This window comes from Rattus norvegicus, chromosome 5, assembly GCF_021556685.1.
Source record: "Rattus norvegicus strain SHRSP/BbbUtx chromosome 5, alternate assembly SHRSP_T2T, whole genome shotgun sequence".
Lineage (NCBI taxonomy): Eukaryota > Metazoa > Chordata > Mammalia > Rodentia > Muridae > Rattus > Rattus norvegicus.
In genome coordinates this window covers 52,208,707-52,214,706 of record NC_141538.1, presented here as the reverse complement: position 1 = coordinate 52,214,706, position 6,000 = coordinate 52,208,707, and positions in this window count along the sequence as shown.

Here is a 6,000-nt window from a genome sequence, read left to right as displayed (position 1 = left end):
AGCTAGCTGTACCAGCAAGCCAAGCTCTGTCTCTGTCACTCTGTGGAATCCTATTTATCCCCTCCAAACATCATGTGTCTTCCACAGGCCTTGCCTCAGCACGTGCATCCAATCAGTCCAAGTCCTAAGGAGCGGTGAGAAACTGCAGCACACGATCAGAAGTTTCTTGGTGCGTTTTTCTCTATGACATCCTGACAAATGCAGCTCAACTATGCAATGTAAGGTGGTCTAATACATCCGTGTACTTAGCAAAGAATCTTTCGTCACATGTCCTTTCACATGCTTACTTTAGCAGAACGTCCTTTCTCCTGTGTCTACTTCAGCAAAACATTCCTTCATCAGTCTGCCTTCGCCTTTCACACCTGTGCCCATTTTAACAAAATGTTCCTTTGTGTGTTTGCCCCAGCAAAACACCATCTAACTGACTTTCTTAAGAACCCAAAGAGCCTGCTTCACATGTGGCTTTTGGGAATTGAACCCAGGTCCTTTCAAAGAGCATCCAGTGCTCTTAACTGCTGAGCTATCCATCTCTCTAGCCCTGGCTGGCCTGGAACTTCCTAGATAGCCCAGGATGGCCTTGAACTCACTCTTTAATCTCCCACAAGAGAGAACCTCAGTTGAGGAACTCTCTTCATCAGATTGGCCAGTAGGCACATCTTTGGGGGATTTTCTTGATTAATGAATGTATGGGAGGCCACGCCCACTGTGGAGAGAGCCACTCTTGTGCATGTGGACCTGGGGACTATCAGATTGCAACCTGTAAGCTAAACTAAACCCCTTTCTCCCCAAGTTGTTTTTTTTTTAAAACTTAACAACGTCTCTAAAGTTATTTATATATTTATTTAATGTATGTGATTATACTGTAGCTGTCTTCAGACACACCAGAAGAGGGCATCAGATCTCATTACAGATGGTTGTGAGCCACCGTGTGGTTGCTGGGAATTGAACTCAGGACCCCTGGAAGAGCACTCAGTGCCCTTAACCACTGAGCCATCAACTCTCCAGTCCCCCAAGTTGGTTTTGATCAAGGTTTTATCATAGCAATGAAAAGTTAGTATAATACCCTTGTCCTTCACTTCTGTCCCTCCCTCCCCTCCCTTCCTCCTTTACTCCCTCCCTTCCCTCCTTCCTTCCCTCCCCTTCCTACCTTCCTTCCTTCCTTCCTTCCTTCCTTCCTTCCTTCCTTTTCCTCCCTCTTTCCTCTTTCTCTCTTCTAACATGATTTCAGTGTGTTGTCCAGGCTAGTCTTCACTCTTGGCCTCAAATGGTCTCCCTGCCTCAGTTTCCCAGGCACATAGAAATACCGCAGGTCCTCCACCTTGGCATCTGGTGTGGGGACTCATTACTTCTTATGGAAGTAATTTCAGCATAGACTTCCCAGCCAACCCTTCTCCATACCACACCTTCATTTGTTGCTGCCTTGTAGTTACAGTAACTGCTGATATTGGTTTGGGTAGATTATTATGTGTTGTATGGCTTTTAACAAACATTTTTGTGAGTGTACAAAATAATAGTTTTCACATGACATTTTCATGTAAAAATTTTGCATAAATATCATGTATTTAGCTCATAGCCATCAGCAATTGGTTTCTTTTGTCTCCCTACCAGCCTTGTTTGCCTCTCTCCCCTCTCACTGGTCCTCTTCTTCCACCATATGGTCCTCCTTTTATTTGTGTTTGTGTGTGTGTGTGTGTGTGTGTGCGCGCGCGCGCGCACGTGCGTGCACGTGCATGCATGCACGCTCAGTACAATGCTCTTGAGTTCTATTCATTTTTCTGTAAATAACATAATTTCATTCCTTATGACAGACACACCACATTTTTGTGTCAATTCATCTGTTGGGTATCTAGGCTGTTCTGTATTGTGGAAAGTATTCGGGAATAAGTGTGAATGTGCAAGTATCCGTGGTGTGCTCACTTGGGTCCTCTGGATGTAGGACCCAGGAGGAGCAGCATGGTGGATCTCACAGTACTTTCCTGAGGCACATCCATACTGATTTCCATAGTGGGTTGACTCATTTAAATTCCCACCAATAGCATTCAAGAACTCTCTTCTGCCCATCATGGTTAGCATTTGTCGTTTGTTTTCTTGACTGCAGTGAGATGAAATCTCTATGTGGTTTTGATTTCCATTTTCCTGATGGCTATGGATGTTGAACATTTAAAAAAAATCTATTGGTCATGGATTTGCAATTCTTTGCCCACTTAATGAATGGTTGGGTGATCTGTTTAAATTGTATGTGGGGTAGGTGCACATGTGCACACATGCAGAGGCCAGAGTAGGGCCTTTGACTACAGTAGTGGATACCACTTTTAATATTCTGCACCACATTCCTTCCAGGCAGAGCCCTTTACTGAACTCAGAGCTTGTTTTGCAGGTAGGACAGCAGCCAGCAAGCCTCAGTGATCCCCCTGTCTCTGCTCCCTCAGTGCTGAGGTTACAGGTTTGCATGGGGACCACATTGTTATGTTGGTTATGGCACTTTAACTCTGGTCCTCACATTGACACAGAAATTGCTTTTATTTGCTTTGGCCCTTAAAACAGTGTTTCTTGCAACAGGGTCTCAGCAGGTAAGGGCCTACCACCAAGCCTGGCTGCTCCCTCTTCTCTCAGGTCAGCGTTAGACTCCTCCTATGCAGTCTTCCCAAGAAGCTGGGATTAAAAGCATGTCCCATTGTTCCTCACAATGGTTTTAACTCTTTGTAAGAGTGGTGCATGCCAGATGCATCATCCATTAGGGAAGCCAAGTTTCTTCGTCCCTCCCTGTTCTGGTTAGTTTTTATAAACTTGACATAAATTAGAGTCAAGTGGGAAGAGGGGACCCACCCCCCCACTAAGGGACTATGTGTATCATTAGACTGGAGTGTGGGCAAGTCTGTGGGTCATTTTCTTGGTTACTGATGGATGCTGGGACGCCCAGCCTGCTGTGGGCAGTGTTAGCACTGGGCAGGTGGTTCAGGGTTGTATAAGGCAGATAGCTGAGCAGGCCTGAAGACTGAAGTGTTGTACCAGCTACACTCTGTTACACTCAGTCCCAGAACTGAGCTAGTGAGGAGCGTTCCTCCACGATTTCTGCCTCACTTCCTGCCTTGCATCCTGCCCTACTGGTTTCACTCAGTAATGGACGATTACCTAGGAATCTAAGATGAAAAAACCCTTTCCTTTCCAAGCTGCTTTTGGTCAGTGTTTTATCACAGCAAAATAAAGAAAACTAGGGTGATTCCTCTTTTTTTTTTTCTTTCTTTCTTAATAGTGATGGAGGTTGAATTCAGGTCTCTGCATGTAGTAAGAAAGTGTTGTACTATCTACACTCTGTTACATTCCAGTCCCGGAAAACTTTTCTGACCATCAGACATAGGGTTTCCATAGGGAGTATTCTATGGACAGAGGCTGCGCAGCTGCTGGAAAGTGGCCAAGGGCAGCCTCTCATTGGCTGCAGTTATTCTGAGCTTCAGTCCATACATTAGTAAGACTCTTCTACTCCATCTTTTTTTTTTTTTTTTTTTTTTTGGTTCTTTTTTCCGGAGCTGGGGACCGAACCCAGGGCCTTGCGCTTCCTAGGCAAGCGCTCTACCACTGAGCTAAATCCCCAGCCCCGCTTCTACTCCATCTTGGAGGGGTGGAAATGAGGTACAATATAAAGAGCCAGTCTTTTTAAAAAGTGTGTGTGTGTGTGTGTGTGTGTGTGTTGAGCTTAGGCCCTAGTTCTTCCTCTCAGTCCCATGTTCTTGGAATTAAGACTCAGGGCTGGAGAGATGGCTCAGGGGTTAAGAGCACTGACTGCTCTTCAAGAGGTCCTGAGTTCAAATCCCAGCAACAACTTGGTGGCTCACAACCATCTGTAAAAGGATGTGATGCCCTCTTCTGGTGTGTTTGAGGACGGCTACAGTGTACTAACATGCATAAAATAAATAATTATTAAAAAAAGAATTATGACTCAGACTTAAAATATATTTATAAATACCTTGGCCATATAGCTAGGCTCTACTCTGACTAGCTCATAGCTAAAATAACCCAATTATCTTAACCTACATTTTGCCACGTGGTTGCTCACCTGTGCTCAGGTACCCTGCATCCAGCTCCTCACATCTTCCTGGGCAGCTCTCCCACCTTTGCTTCTATCCCAGAATTCTTTCTCTTCCCAGATATTCTACCTCTACTTCCTGCCACAGGCCACAGGCTTTTTAATTGACAGGTGATGCACCCACGCACTACGTAAGATATTCTCTCTCGATGTGTGAACGTGCATACACGTGCTCCAGCCTGTGCGGAGGTCAGAGGAGAACTTGGAGGGGTTGGTTCTCTCCTTCCACCATGTAAGTTTCAGGGATCAAAATCAGGCTGTCAGTTGGGTGGGTGGTGCCCTTACACAGAGGCATCTCATTGGTTCCAGATCGGGTCTTCTAGAGACAGTGAGTTGTAGGAGAGCCAGTGAAGACCAGGGAGATGAAAGGGTAAAGTCCGACCTTTTAGTTTTGACTGGGAGTATATGGATGTTTTACCTGTTTGTATGTCTGTGCATCATATGCATGCAGTGCCTGAGGTCTGAAGAGTGACTCGGATTCTTTGGGCTTGTAGTTACAGATGGCTGGGCTACCATATGGATGTGGGACTAGAACCAGGGTCCTTAGAAAGAGCGGCTAGCTAGTGCTTTAAACCACTGAGCATTCTCTCCAGCTCAACCTTTTAAAATATATAATCCATCCCGGGTCCTCAAGGCACATTCTCTATTCCTCATATAAGTGTGTAAAGTCATTATGATTCATCTCCATTTTTTTAGATTAAAGATTCCAAAAAGATTAAGTAATGTCCTCCATGTCTAAAGGTCCCCGAAGGGGAAATGTTAATTGATCCAGACCCAGACTAAGCTACCTACGGATCCCTCAGGAAGCCATGCGCTGTCCTCTGTGATAATTAAAAGCCCTGAAAAAGCGATGATTTATTTGTATACATCCCTGCTCAACCAGCTTGTGACTGCTTTAAGGATAAGGTTTATGCACTCTTAATAATGGATGCACGCATGTTGCCTAGTGTTGGTTGACTAACATGCTTATATATAGCTACTGTGCTGACAAGTTTCACGTCAATTTGACACACGCTGGAGTCAAATTGAAAGAGGAGACCTCGGTTGAGAAAGATCCCTTCACCAGATTGGTCTGCGGGCGAGCCTGTGGCATATTTTCTTGATTAATGATTGATGTGGGAGGGCCCAGCTTTCTGTGGGCTGTGCCAGCCCTGGGCTTGGTGGTTCTGAGTGCTATAGGGAAGCAGGCTGAGCAAGTCACGAGAAGGGAGCCAGGAAGCAGCACTCTTTTACTTCTGCATGAACTGCTGCCTCCAGGTTCCTGCCTTGAGTTCCTGTGAAAATGGACTGTGGTGTGGAAGTGTGAGCAAAATGAACCCTCTCCCTCTCAGTTTTCTTTGGTCGTGGTGTTTGATCAAAACAGTAGAAATCCTAAGGCACTGACGACAATACCTTACCCACCACTTCCAGTTCCATATTCTTTTTCCATTGTCCTATCAGGGTTAGCAGGCTGATTAGGAGACCTCCTTTATAGCATTTTCACTGTATGGTGTGGATAAAAAATAAAGACAGAGTTGAAGTGCAAACAGAGTACATCCAGTGACTCCCAGCACTGGTGTCAGGAGGATTCCAGCCACTGCTTTGGACAAAGCTCATTGCTTTAGAGAGGGATGTGCCTTTGGGTGGTAAGAGTCAAAAGTAGCCATGAACAAGTAGCCAGGAACAAGTAATGCATCTTCCTGGCAGACTAGGCTGGGCCATGGTAGTTTTGTATCAGGATCTTCAGAGTCTGAGGTGCATGAGGAGAGGAGGTGAGATGCTATTGAGGAAATTGAAGGGAAGGATGCTTGCTCACAGAAATGTGTGGCTTTCCTTCTCTCTCTAGGACTTGATTGTATCATGCTTAGTTACAAGGAAGGCAAAGGGGCTCACTTGGTGGAGGTTATAGGGGCTCACCCCTGCTCAGGACACCAGCT